The sequence below is a fragment of the Patagioenas fasciata genome, chromosome 3 (genome assembly GCF_037038585.1).
Source record: "Patagioenas fasciata isolate bPatFas1 chromosome 3, bPatFas1.hap1, whole genome shotgun sequence".
In the NCBI taxonomy this organism is placed as follows: domain Eukaryota; kingdom Metazoa; phylum Chordata; class Aves; order Columbiformes; family Columbidae; genus Patagioenas; species Patagioenas fasciata.
This window is the reverse complement of record NC_092522.1, coordinates 19,424,935-19,438,230: the sequence shown is the minus strand read 5'-3', so window position 1 is coordinate 19,438,230 and position 13,296 is coordinate 19,424,935.

Sequence of the window (13,296 nt, the reverse complement as noted above, 5' to 3'; positions counted from 1 at the left end):
AATATTGCCAGCCTTGTTTCTAGCTATTTTTCTGCTGCCCTATTGCTAAGCTCTCTGTTGTTCTGCTGTTGGCAAAGTTTTATAGCTAGCCTGAGGTATAATCACTTTTTGTATATCCTACTTATTTATGACCTTAAAAACCTCCTTCTGAGTTCTGTGCAGCCTCCTGTGTGGCTGCCCCACCTTGGAGTGTGGTTTTGTCGTTGTGCGCAATTTCCTCGGGGCTTTCTCTGCTGATGATTAAGAATCTTCTTATTCAAGGCAGATCTACCTTGTGATAGTAAGTATTACAGAAGATTTACAAGGTAGTATTCCTCCCTTCAAATTCAGAGAGAAATTATTAACTAGCTGCTGATAACCTTGCAAGACTTAAAGATCATGTCCTTAACCCATACAGCTGCTAAGAGTGTTAGTGCAGTGCTAATGCCGTTGATCCTGCCTCCTAAGCCAGGGTCTCAGGTCTTGCTCTTAAATTATCTTGTGACTTGCACCACAAGGTTCGAGTCCCATAGGGCAACTTTGCACCTGCACTTTCAAGAGCACCGTCTGTATTGCTGCCTCACAAAATATGGTGCCCGTTGTTCTCAAGTGCTGGTCAGTTAGCTGTTTTCCACTCAAGAAAGAAGAAAGACAACTCTGATAAACGTAACACTAACTTACAATTTACTTCTGCGTATTAAAAAGAAATCAAAGATTTATTGAAGAAGAATTTGCAAGTTAATTCTCAATAAATTCCAAACTTGAAAACTGAAGGAAATGAAGTCTAAGAAACTATTTAGATTCTGATACTTGCTGTAGTGGCAGAGGAGGAGGCTTGGGGTTCTTTTCTGTGATTGAGGAAAGTGCTGAACAGGCTTTCCACAGGAATACAGTGAGGACTGGAGTGTGGACACCAGTATGAAGCACTTTGCAGAGATTGTCCTTTAAAACCCATGTACAGTATTTGTTAACTAGTATTGCTAATACTTGAAAGCATTTTTCTGTCATTTTTCTGTCAAATAGCTACCTTGTTTTGCTTTGCAATTTTACAGTTTTCTATGGCACACATCTGGTACAGTAGCAATTATATTCCTACAACAAAGTACTGTCTCAAGGGCTCTTTTGTACTGACGATGTCAAGCCATTAATGTCAGAGGCTAGTCTGGCAGAAACATGGGTTTGGGTCAACACCAAAGGTACAGATTTCAGACAGGGTTGTCAGATCTGCTTTGAACAAGGCTTTATACAGCTTATTTCTTGACCAATGCACTGTGGCAGAAGGCTTTTCCACACACTGCTGGATAATGCTTGTTCTTAAAATGAATCAGTGTTGCGAAGCCATGAACATTCATGGCTTGCACAGTAGCATTTTGGTATCTTGTATACAGGAATGAACAGTCCTCCCCATCGCATTTGGAAATACTTGCCTTTTCCCTACCTCTTTTGCAAGGATTGTGTTCATCTGTTTTTCTTTATGGACACTGAGTTCTCTGAGTCACTGAGTACAGTTGCCAGCTCTTTATACGTCAGTCCGTAACCTTATGATATTTGTTGCCTCTTCTATCAGGCTGACTAAATATGATTTTCTGTTGGAAATAGCAGCAGCAAAGTTTGTTTACTGAATGTAGCTGGAGCTTTTCCTGATCATCCCTGGCTTGGTGTTCATGCTGATGGATTGAGTCCATAAAGATGCATAATCAAGTTCCTTTTGACAAAACAAAGCTATTCTAATCTGGGACTTGAATCAGCAGCACTGTCTGCCATCCTTGATGAACTTTACCTAAGGACAGGACTGCAGAAGATCGGCGCAAGTCTAAATCTTTCACGAGACAATGAAGTGTTTATGACTCCACTTCATCTAGCAAGGAATACAAGCAGTAGAGTAAACGAGACAAACTCAGCTGTTTCTCATATTCAGATCACTGGCCAGTTATTATGATGCCTTTATAACAGGATAAAATGACACTCGGGAAGATTTTATCAAAATATTTACATTGAAATACTTTTTAATAAAGAAGTCAATCTGATTTTCTTCAGCAGTAGAAAAATACAAAATGTAGAAGAAACTTACCCTGTGCAATGTGCTTGCTCAGAGATGTTAAGATGACTTTAGTTAGAATCTTGCTATCAGTACGTTAAGTGCAATGTATGATCTGATTATTTTTAGGATGCTAAACATCCTAGAAGTGTCCAGTTAAATGTACTACCACACCAGAAAATAAAAACCTGAGGTCATCCATCTGGATATTGTCTTAGTTTGAATGGAGACGGTGTTCTCAATTCTAGTAACTGGTTTTTGCATCCTCGCTCCTTTCCTTTCTAAATGCCTGGCTTTCAGGAGGCCATGATGTGGGAAGTGCGGGCTAATGCTTTTGACAATTCAGACCCATATCAAACCCATGATGATTGCAATTTGTTATTATTTCATGCCAGATGAGCTATTCAGAGGCTCATTTCTAAGAGGTCTCTAGATAACATCTGACACAAGCTGATTTCCTTTTTTTTTTTTTTGTTTTTTAAAGCCAGTTAGTTGTCTGGAAATGTGGGCTGCTTTCATTCCTTTCAGCAATTTCTCCAGGTGAAGGCTGGGGCACATATCTGGACTATTTGAAAGGGAATTGACTCTGCTCTTACTACTTCTATTTTAGATAGGGGATTTTGATTGCCAGTATCAAGGCAGTTGCAGCTGACAGTGTCTAGTAAAACAGCTCCTCTCAAACAAGGGGAGATACCATCAACTTCTATGGTTATCAACAATCAGACCACCATCAATTTTTGAATGTTTTATTCAAGAATGTCTTGCTTTCTTTTCACTTATTTCTTGCCACCAGTACTCTATTACAAAAGGAAAAAAAATACTATCTAATTTTACTGACTTCTTTCCATAATAATTTGAAAACAGGGAGAGTGGTATTGTCCTGGACAACAGAATTTCTGTCTTTCCATCAGCTCTTTTATCTCTTCTTGGTTATTCCAAGGGCTCACTTGTTCCCTGCTCCCTCTGTCTCAACATACTCTTCCCTTCTAGTTTTGTCTTCCAGACTTTTCTTCTAAACAGGCTTTCCAGCACCTCAACAGGTCTCTTTCTATTTCTCCTTTCATCTTCACTCCCTGTCTCTTGCACCTGTCGTGCTTGCCTTTGACTTGAGCATATCTCTCTTCACCTTTCTGGTCTGAAGGCTGGGGGAGGCACAGAGCAGCTTATTCTGTGTGCCCAGTTCTGGTGCTGCCCACTGCAGCCCAGGGTGAGTGCTGCCCACCTTCTCTTGGGCTATTCAGCTGCCACTTCTGGGGAAAAATGTCTGCCAAGAGGACATGAACATCAGGTTGTGAGAGGCTTGAAAACTGGCCTCATGGAGGTGAATTTCACAGAAAGGGCCATGCAAATGAAGCAAGCACTTTCATCAAGTGATCTGAAGGACTCTCAAGAACATTAAGACCCTGCTGAAGTAGGTGGTACTACGCAGATGGGCACAATCAAATGTTAAAGAGATGTTCTAGCAGAACATTAGTGAGGCTGATATTCAACAGAGTGTGGCTGAGTGGCATTGCATTTACAGCATTATTTTTAGTAGAAGAGTGCAGGTTTTAATGGGGAGAAATAAATCTGATGTTTCCCTCACCTCTGGCACTGTTTGAGGAGCAGGTATTAATCCACTAAATTTCAGCATACACACAAAAATCTAGATTCTGCATTTATTGCAATGCAGAAACACTTGTAGAGGCAAAGTTAAGAGAAAAAAAGCGCAATGGATTGTTTGTAGACTAGGAAAATCCTACCTCTGCATCTGCTCCTTAGTCCTCATCATGAGCAGCACATGGCAGATGCATTTCTACCCTGCAGGTAACAGGCAATGCATGTACTCCTTCCATGTTCTCTTCCCCATTTCCCTCCCAGCTCCCCTTATTGTGTTCATACTACCTACTCCTAAGACACGGATGTCTGAATCGTGTCCATCTAACTGAATTGTGAACATTTCTTTCTCAAATTAGTCAGTACCCAATCCCAATTTCCTGTGCATTTGATGCCTCATTTTAATTACCTGAAAGTAAAAAGCTTCAAGAGCAGAGAAATTAGAATTGCAAAATCTCGATGGCTTTTTTTTTGTAGTTATTTGACTCTGCAGTCAACTTGAATAGTATGCCTTTTGGTGTTGTGTGGTTGGTGGGACTTTTTGTCTTATTAGGTTTACGTTTCTGAGAGAGCCACAGGCTTAACCACAATGGAAAGGCTACATTCTAGCTCCAGAACACAGAACATGTTCTGCTTTACCTATGTTCTGGGTGAGATGTTGCAAATCAGTAAAACGAGCACTCTCTTTCTTTTGAAGGTGGACTCCACATAGGAAGGAAACTGCCATTTGCAAAGATGAGAACACCTAATATATAATGGAGACTCGGAGATGTATCAGAGGGGACAAAATGGGAGTGAATCATGTTGTGTCCAGTTGAAAAGCCAGAAGTAATTCAGAACAATCACACAATTTCTTTTATCCAGAAATTGAATATTCCATGAAATCAGAACTTATCATGGGAAAAGTATTTTCCCTTAGAGTGACCTAGATGAAATATTGGTTTTGTGAACTGACCTTGAATAGTTCTTAGCTATCTGTCCAGGATTACAGTGGATGTTTTCTTTATAGAATCATTTTGATGTGAAGACACCCTTAAGATCCTTGATTCCAACCATAACCTAAGTCTGGCACTAAACCACGTCCCTAAGAACCTCATCTACTAATCTTTTAAACACACCCAGGATGGTGACTCAACCACTTTCCAGGGCAGCCTGTTCCAGTGCTTCACAACCCTTTCTGTAGAGAAATTTTTCCTAATATCCAATCTAAACCTCCCTTGGGACAACTTGAGGCCATTTCTTCTCATCCTATCGCTTGTTACCTGGGAGAAGAGCCCAACCCCCTCCATGCTACAACCTCCTTTCAGGCAGTTGCAGACAGTGATAAGGTCTCCCCTCAGCCTCCTTTTCTCCAGGCTGAACAGCCCCAGTTCCCTCAGCTGCTCCTCATCAGACTTGTGCTCCAGACCCCTCACCAGCTTTGTTGCCCTTCTCTGAATGTTCTGCAGCACCTCAATGTCTTTCCTGTAGTGAGGGGCCCAAAACTGAACACAGGGTTAAAGGTGGGGCCACAGCAGTGCTGAGAACAGGGGGACAATAACTTCTCTACTCCTGCTGACTGCACTATTCCTGATACAAGCCAGGATGCTGTAGGCCTTTTTGGCCACCTGGGCACACTGCTGGCTCATGTTCAGCTGCTGTCAATCAACACCCCCGATCCTTATTGATCAGGCAGCTTTCCAGCCACTCTTCCCCGAGCCTGTAGCGCTGCCTGGGGTTGTTGTGATCCAAGGGCAGGACCCAGCACTTGGCCTTGTTGTACCTCATACAAGTGGCCTCAGCCCAACGATCCAGCCAGTCCAGATCCCTCTGTATGGCCTTCCTACCCTGCAGCAGACCAACACTCCCACCCAATTTGGTGTCATCTGCAAACTTATTGAGGGTACACTCAATCCCCTCGTCCGGATCACTGATAAAGAGATTAAACAGAACTGTCCCCAATACTGAGCCCTGGGGAACACCACTCGTGACTGGCCACCAACTGGATTTGGCTCTGTTCACTGCAACTCTTTGGGCCCGGCCATCCAGCCAGTTCTTCATCCATTGGAGAGTGCACCCACCCAGGCCATGAGCTGCCAGCTTCTCCAGGAGAATGCTGTGGGATACGGTGTCAAAGTCTAAGTACCCACCATCCACAGGCTTTCCCTGGTCTACGAGGCGGGTCACCTTGTCATAGAAGGTGATCAGGTTGGTCAAGCAAGACCTGCCTTTCATAAACCCGTGTTGGCTGGGCCTGATGGCTTGTTTGCCTTGTATGTGCCGTGTGATGGCACTCAGGAGGATCTGCTCCGTGACCTTGCCTGGCACAGGGGTCAGACTGACTGGCCCGTAATTCCCCGGATCCTCCTTCCAGCCCTTCTTGTAGTTGGGCATCACACAGGGATTGCTGAGAGATAATGGAAAGTGGCGTGGTGATCACCTTGATCAGCTCCCTCAGCACCCTTGGATGTATCCCATCTGACACCATAGACTTGTGGGTGTTTAAGTGGTGTGTCAGGTTGCTAACCATTTCCCCTTGAATGATTGGAGCTTCATTCTGCTCCCCATCCCTTTCTTCCAGCTCAGGGGGCTGGGTACCTGAAGCACAACTCTTCTGACTGTTAAAGACTGAGGCAAAGAAGGCATTTAAGTACCTCAGCCTTTCCCTCATCTTCTGTCACTATGTTTCCCCCAACATGCATCAGGGGATGGAAATTCTCCTTAGCCCTCCTTTTGTTGCTGATATATTTCTAGAAACATTTTGTGTTGCCTTTCGGAGCGGTGGCCAGGCTCAGCTCTAGTTGGGCTTCGACCCTTCTGATTTTCTCCCTGCATAACTTTGCAGCATTCTAGTATTCCTCGTGAGCGGCCTGCCTCTCCTTCCAGAGGTTATAAATTCTCCTTTTATTCCCGACTTCCAGCCGCAGCTCTGTATTCGGCCAGGCGGGTCGTTTTACTCACAAGCTCGCCTTTCGGCACATGGGGACAGCCTGCTCCTGCGCCTCAAAGATGACGTTCTTGAGGAGGGACCATCCTTCCTGGAATCCTTTGTCCTTTGGGTCTGCCTCTCAAGGGACTCTGCCAGCCAGGCTTCTGAAAGGGTCAAAGTCTGCCCTTCACAAGTCCAAAGTAGCAGTTCTGCTGACCGCTCTTTTAACTTCTCCAAGAATACAAAACTCAATCATTTCGTGACCACTGTGTGACCTCCAACAGACACGTTGCCCATGGGTCCTTCTCTATGTACTTTGGTAGCATCAATGCAGGGCTTGGTCACATCAGAGCTCAGTTGTTGCTGGTGGTGGCTTTGCTGTTGGGGACATGACTCTCCAGCAGCCCATGAACCCCACTGGTGCCCAGTGCCCTGACCTCTGCAAGTGGGACCCGATCTGTGCACAGGGACCCCCTGCCCCCCAGGTGGCCGTGCCAGCACCCCCAGCTGCCTCCAGTCCTGGGAACCCAGAGCAAGCGGCAACCACAATCCAGCAAATACAAGAAAAAGACAGAGAGCTCAGGTCGGAAAAAACATAAATATATATATTTACAGAAAAAAACCCAACTAAATATAACAAACCAAAAATCTCCCTCCAGTAAGGCCCACCCTGTCCTACCCCGTCCCACCCTGAGCCCTGGGGAACACCACTCGTGACCGGCCACCAGCTGGATTTGGCTCTGTTCACCACAACTCTTTGGGCACGGCCATCCAGCCAGTTCCTGATCCATCGGAGAGTGCAGCCATCCAGGTCATGAGCTGCCAGCTTCTCCAGGAGAACACTGTGGGATACAGTGTAAAAGGCTTTAACTGAAGTCTAAGTACACACCATGCACAGCCTTTCCGTCATCCACTATGTGGGTCGCCTTGTCAGAGAAGAAGATCAGGTTGGTCAAGCAGGACTTGCCTTTCATAAACCCCTGTTGATTGGGCTTGGTCACTTGTTTGTCTCGTATGTGCTACATGATGACACTCAGGAGGATCTGCTCCGTGACCTTGCCTGGCACAGGGATCAGACTGACTGGCCTGTAATTACCTATATTCTCCTTCTGGCCCTTCTTGCAGATTCTCCCTTAGTTCACGCACAACCAAGTTTTTATGTCCTTTTTCACAGGGTTCGTTCTTTATCCCTCTAATGGGAAAGCGTGTCTCCTCCAGCCACAACGTGGCATGCCATGGAAGTTGCATGATATGAGAACCATCATCATGAGTGCTGATGGGAAAACTCTTTATACAAGGAATATCGACACCATTTGAGTGTCAGTGTATGACTGTGCCATCCAGTACTATGGCATCATAAGGGAGTGCAACTGAATGATGAACTGACTCTGAGAGAAATAACGCAAGTCAGCTATGTAAAGCAAAGCAAAACATGCTGATGAATGAACATTCCTATTTTGCTTTAAAAATGCAACTGTGCTGCTGCTTTACACAGTGTTTAGGTGTTTTGAACTTAATGAAGTGTAATAGCAAAGCCGAAGGGTCCCGTGTTTTCTCAGACTTAAGTTACTTTGTGGATAAAAATCACTCTGGTATAGGAAAAATTTATTAATTATTGAGTGAAAAATAAATGGTTTGTCAAATTGCTAAATTTCAAATCTGGTATTTGTTGCCTTTTACCAACTTGTTTTGTTTCTAGGACTGATGTGACTGCTTTTTCCCAGTATTGACTGTTTCTTAATGACTTTTGCTTGTAGCCTTCTGTAATAATTTATCCCGTGGTCGTGCTCAGTTATTATCTACTGGCTGATCATAGAGTTTGTGTTACAGACAACATTCATTGTAATGGAGCTGTTCAGTACTGGCACAGGAAGCCCTGGAAATAACTTTTGCAGGTTACTGCATCAGGAAGTATCTTGTTTTCTGTTCCTGGTCTGTGACAGCTCTAGTGACAGTGGTTGGAGTTTGTGGTTTTTTTCCTAACATTTAAGTGTAGAATGGATTTTGATGCCATTTTAGCTCAGAAAAGTATTTTAAACATCCTCTTGGAAAGTTCAAGATGTTCTTGGGGACAAAGACATAGCCTTTATTGACTGTCTTTTTATGCAGTTCCCTGTTCTGTTGAGAATAGTTATGCAGATTGAAAATCCACAGGTTGTCTTTGTCAGGAAGAAAAGTTGGCAGTGAGGCCAGTGGTTTTAGTTATCCTGTTGATTGGAAAGCCTTGTGTTCCTGAAAACTGGAGACATCAAACACCATAATTTTTTTTTTTTTTCCACAGCTTGTGTAGGCCAAAAGCCACTTTAGTCTTGCTTCTGGGCTACTCCCAGTACTTACTGAGCTATGTTTGATATTTGCTTCTTTCTGTATGTGATATTCCTGGTTTTATTTGTTTGGTTTTGACTCTGTTTCAATAATCTGTACTGTATCATCCTACAACCTTCATCCTGGAATGACTGCTGGAGGGTGGCTTTGCCGATCCTTATTCCCTTTTGCAAAAGCCATCAGTATTATGCGAGTCCCATCCATTTGCTAGGCAATGCAATTCTAGAGTTATTTTTTAATGTTGTAGAAGAGGTATAAGCTCTTTATGTTTTCATTGACAGAAGGAGAAGGAAGGGAGAGAGTGTTCCTCCAGCTCATTAATCAGAATGAGAATGAGAAATGGAAACAGCTTCCAATTTATTTGCTCCAAAGTAAATCTATCTAAATATCAGTGCAGTTATGATAGTGAAAAAAAGGGGGGGTAGGGGGAGGGAATCAGGAAAAAAGCCTCGTCAGTAGCTTGTCACACTCTGTGGTAAGGTATATGGGAGACCAAAGATATATGTACTATGCCACTTCTGTAATGAAAACTTGAGCAATAAAAGTATCTTCTGCTATGTCCTAGAAAAGGGACCCTCAGAGGAAACACATTAACAATATTTCACATTACAAATTATTATTGCATATTCAACTATTGTTTCAAAGGAGAATTTTGTCTGTTACAGGGAAAGCAATGAAAGATACAGTTAGTATTTCTTCTGTAAGCATAATTAAGATTTTATGGATCTGGATATATTAGTTCTATCCTATAAATTTAAGTTAATACTTTCACAGAATGATGAGCCAGTTTGTTATAGGATACTTGACAGACTTAGGCATGTAGTTTGGGTTACACTAATAGTGGCTGAATATATTAATCTCTTTACTTACACTGTGCTTAAATGGAAGAGGGTATCCCTGTGTGCCAATGAGACTTGCTGGATATATCTGGTAAGAGGTGGTCTCCCACACTGGATCTACAGACCTCATGTCGTAGAAGTTGAATAATACCAAATAACAGTATCTGTGCTCTAAGTGCAAACTGCATTTTTCCCACCATGCCTAAAAATTTTGAATTAATTAAATGCTTCGTTTCATCCACTCCCCTCTCTCCATCCAGGAGGGATCTGTGTGTGAAAAGCTGGTTATTTTAATTCCTTTCTTACACTAATTTCATGACCTTACACAGGTGATCACAGTTGTCTTCACAACCATTTGGAGAAGAAGTTTCAATTAGCATTGAGAGTTTCTGTATGAACATGCTGATAGCAGAAAGCTATTTTTGTGTTGTTGAAATGATGACTTTTCTCCTTCTTTCTCTAGTCTCCTTCCTAGAGGAAGAAGTGTCGTCTCTTCATCTTTACCTACTGTCCTCCCCTGACTGGAGAGCCAAGTGGTCCACCACTTTGTTCCCTTTATGCTCCCAAGAAACACCCTCCAGCTCTTCTCTGAGCTGAGTTTAGCTGGCTCTGACCACACACCTCAGTTTCCAGCTTCTGATTTCTGAATGAAATTATTGTTATGTACTTGCACTTTGGAATTTGGCTTCAAATATGTGTGAAAGTGAGAGAGAAATTATTTTTTGTAGTGTGTTAGTTTCGGGGTGTATAAATTGAAAAGTCTTAGAGACAACAGTTGTTCCAAAGGTCGCTTGCTGCCAAAGTTCCTAGTTCTATGTTTGCTCCATTAAGGATCAGAAAACTGAGTGAAGGGAGAACTGGGTCCTATTTCCAGTTTCTGCATTAGCTTATATAAAAGGCAGGAGGAAGAAAGAGTGTTTTATCTTAAGGTTCTTCAGTTTGGCAGACTCTCAGGCTGACCTAAGATTAGATGGGGTCAAAGTAACATCTCAACACTTTGACTGGCAAATCACTCTGAACTTACAGAAGACCTAGGCTGACATTAGCAGAAATCAAGAGATGGGGTTCACATGGGTTTCATTCTGCTGTTATAATTGCTGCATTCTGGCAACACTCCACTGTCTCACCCTGCTCACCTTCCTTGTGGTCTGGCAGGATGGGATGCTGGACATAGTTGCCTTGGAGGAGGCTCCAAAGAAGTGCTGCACAAAGCTTGCCTTTTCTGTCTTACCTACTGCTCGTGTTTGTGTCTTAATGATGTTGCATCAAGACAGTAGGATGTCTGATCCATATCAGCAACACCATTCCTTCATTCATATTTGCATTAAACTTATGTTAACAAGATCATTAACATCTTACTGATATTATAGTGTTGCTTTAGTAGTGTATTCTCAAAATGCTCTTCTCGAAAGAGGTTTGCTAAGTACTGTATTGCTAGCCAGAAATGATTCTAGCAAACCACTGAAACACTCTCAAATTAAATGAAAGTAGTTAATTTTCCTTTTTTTTACATTGAGATAGCAAGCCATAGTGGCACCCCCAGTATCCTGTCTCTATATTCAACATTACAGTGAATATTTTTCCTCTTCACATTTGTCTGGCAGAGGATCTGAGCCACTCAATTTACTTGCAGTCCCATGTGTTGTCAAGAAGGTACGAGCCCCAAAAGTTCTGGAGAAACGAGGGTGAGAGCGACAGTAACTCAAGTGTTGATTTGCCATGAGGTTTCCCATCCAAAGTAGGTTAATCTTGGAGCTCAGGTGTGAAGGGAGACATCTTAATTAGCACTGCACTAAAGACATACTGTGATGAAATGAAGTTATTTACTTTTGTAGAGGTAATGCAGCTGCCAGTCTATATAGTAAGTACAGCATAATACACAGGTGCTTATCAGTGTCCAGCTGATTAGAAATGAAACAGCTTAACCTAGGAAAGGTTTTTGGGTTTCCTCCTTTATTTATTTCAATATTTCTAGTATTTGGAAATTAGTTTTCTTCCTGTGGTATTCATTTTTCTCCAAAACAGAGAGATCAAAGAGGGCTTTTTTATGAATACTTTGCTGTTTCTTTCACAATTTCTCATCCATGACCATTTGTAGTAGTAAATGTGTTTATAGTGATATTCGCAGGAAACAGGTACAATCTGAATAAAAGCAAACTGATTTTAAAAGATCAAATAGGTGCTGAAAACACACTTGTTGCTTTCTTCTGTATATTATAACCTGTCAAGTGTGGATGCTGTAAGGCTGAATTCAGCAATGTGTGTAAAACATTTCAGGCAACTGGCAATGGGAAGAGTGTCCTCAAGTGTGCATGGCATCACTTAAGTGGAACATGAGGTTTCTAATGTATAGGAAAACAGGTATCTTATGCTGTGTGTCTTCAGTGAATTAACATCAGGTCTTTCATGTGTCCATTTCAAGCCCTCTTGATTATGAATCTGTCCATAGAGTTTAGTAGTCTTTCAGTCGAGTCTGAAATCATCAGCCAGGAGTGCAGCTCTGTTTTAGATGTGTTTTGCTTTCCTAATGTGCTTTGAAATAGGTGGAATCGATTACTGCATCTATGAAGTATTTTTACATCTATCTGGTTTTGTATCTACTGTGTGGCAGATAAGTCTGGAGAGAGGTTCTTCTCCCCCTCTACTTTGCCCTGGTGAGACCACATTTGGAATATTGTGTCCAGTTCTGGGCCCCTCAGTTCAGGAAGCATAGGGAACTGCTGGAGAGAGTCCAGCACGGGGCAACAAAGATGCTGAAGGGAGTGGAGCATCTCCCTTATGAGGAAAGGCTGAGGGAGCTGGGTCTCTTTAGCTTGGAGGAGACTGAGGGGTGACCTCATTAATGTTGATAAATGCGTAAAGGGTGAGTGTCAGGAGGATGGAGCCAGGCTCTTCTCAGAGACAACCCATGATAGGACAAGGGACAATGGGTGCAAACTAGAACATACAAAGTTCCACTTCAATTTGAGAAGAAACTTCTTCTCAGTGAGGATCTCAGAACACTGGAACAGGCTGCCCAGGGGGGTTGTGCAGTCTCCTTCTCTGGAGACATTCAAGACCTGCCTGGACACCTTCCTGTGTAACCTCATCTGGATGTTCCTGCTCTGGTGGGGGGATTGGACTGGATGATCTTTCAAGGTCCCTTCCAATCCCTAACATTCTGTGATCCTGTGATTCCCCGTACCATCTTTGGTGGTACAATTTGAATCCCAAAATGTCCAGTAAGAGAAAGATTTATGCAGAAGGAAGGAAATTTAATGATAGATGGGATGCAAATACATGTTTGTGTTTCAAGGACAAAAACCAGTATGTCTTTTGTGTTATGAGACAGTGTCAGTGATAAAGGAGAAAAATGCACGTAACTGAGTGGCAAACACAAGGCCCACAGGCTGAATCCTAATCCAAATTACATTCAGCCCTTTGAAGGCAACTGTGATGGTGATGTGGCCCCCAGTGAAAATGAATTTGACACCCCTGTGCCACAGCAATAAATAAGGTACTCTAATATATGACATGAATTAGCCATATGTAATTTAATGCTTTGCACTTCAGCAATAACTTTCAGGTAAAAATCTGAAGGACTTTATCAAATAATAAGGATTTTTATGACA